General features: G+C 69.9%; 1 protein-coding gene across 1 annotated transcript in view; it reads left to right on the top strand.

The window, feature by feature from the left end:
* Positions 1-1,695, top strand: part of JAK3 (Janus kinase 3) — a 14,752-nt gene that overhangs the window by 3,003 nt on the left and 10,054 nt on the right. The window lies entirely within an intron of this gene.

Below are 1,695 nucleotides of genomic sequence, written 5' to 3'. Positions count from 1 at the left end.
GAACAGCCTGGCAGCCACTGGACAGTGTGACATCCCTGGGGGTCGGGCTTGCACCCCTGGGGACAGCCTGGCACCCTGGGGACAGCCTGGCACCCTGGGGACATCCCAACACCTCTGGGGAACACTTGGCACCCCTGGGGACAGCCTGGTGTCCATTGGGACAACTTGACACCCCTGGGGACAGCCTGGCACCCCTGGGGACATCCCAACACCTCTGGGGGAACACTTGGCACCCCTGGGGACAGCCTGGCACCCCTGGGGACACCCCGACACCCTCAGGGACACCTCGACACCCCTGGGGACATCCCGGCACTCCTGGGGACACCGCGACACCCTCGGGACACCCTCGGGACACCCTGGGGAACACCTGGCACCCCTGGGGACACCCCTGGCACCCCTGGGGAACACCTGGCACCCCTGAGGACAACCTGGTGTCCATTGGGACAGCCCAACACCCCTGGGGACACCCCAACACCCTCGGGGAGACCCTGGAACCCCTGGGGACATCCCGACACCTCTGGGGAGCACTTGACACCCCTGGGAACATCCCGGCACCCCTGGGGACATCCCGGCACCCTCAGGGACACCCTGGCACCCCTCGGGGCATCCTGGCACCCCTGGGGACATCCCGCGACACCCTCGGGACACCCTCGGGACACCCTGGGGAACACTTGGCACCCCTGGGGACACCCCAACACCCTCGGGGAGACCCTGGCACCCCTGGGGACATCCCGCGACACCCTCGGGACACCCTCGGGACACCCTGGGGAACACTTGGCACCCCTGGGGACACCCCAACACCCCCGGGGACACCCCGACACCCTCAGGGACCCCCTGGCACCCCTCGGGGCATCCTGGCACCCCTGGGGACATCCCGCGACACCCTCGGGACACCCTCGGGACACCCTGGGGAACACTTGGCACCCCTGGGGACACCCCAACACCCCCGGGGACACCCCGACACCCTCAGGGACACCCTGGCACCCCTCGGGGCATCCTGGCACCCCTGGGGACATCCCGCGACACCCTCGGGACACCCTCGGGACACCCTGGGGAACACTTGGCACCCCTGGGGACACCCCAACACCCTCGGGGACACCCCGACACCCTCAGGGACACCCTGGCACCCCTCGGGGCATCCTGGCACCCCTGGGGACATCCCGCGACACCCTCGGGACACCCTCGGGACACCCTGGGGAACACTTGGCACCCCTGGGGACACCCCTGGCACCCCTGGGGAACACCTGGCACCCCTGAGGACAACCTGGTGTCCATTGGGACAGCCCAACACCCCTGGGGACACCCCAACACCCTCGGGGAGACCCTGGAACCCCTGGGGACATCCCGACACCTCTGGGGAACACTTGGCACCCCTGGGAACATCCCGGCACCCCTGGGGACACCCCGACACCCTCAGGGACACCCTGGCACCCCTGGGGACCCCCCGACACCCTCGGGGACATCCTGGCACCCCTGGGGACACCCCGACACCCTCAGGGACATCCCGGCACCCCTGAGGACACCCCAACACCCTCGGGGAGACCCTGGCACCCCTGGGGACATCCCGACACCCCTGGGGACATCCTGGCACCCCTGGGGACACCCCAACACCCTCGGGGAGACCCTGGAACCCCTGGGGACATCCCGACACCTCTGGGGACCACTTGGCACCCCTGGGGACATCCCGGCACACCT

Source organism: Corvus brachyrhynchos, unplaced genomic scaffold, assembly GCF_000691975.1.
Source record: "Corvus brachyrhynchos isolate BGI_N302 unplaced genomic scaffold, ASM69197v1 scaffold219, whole genome shotgun sequence".
Lineage (NCBI taxonomy): Eukaryota > Metazoa > Chordata > Aves > Passeriformes > Corvidae > Corvus > Corvus brachyrhynchos.
This window is presented reverse-complemented; position numbering and strand designations above follow the sequence as displayed.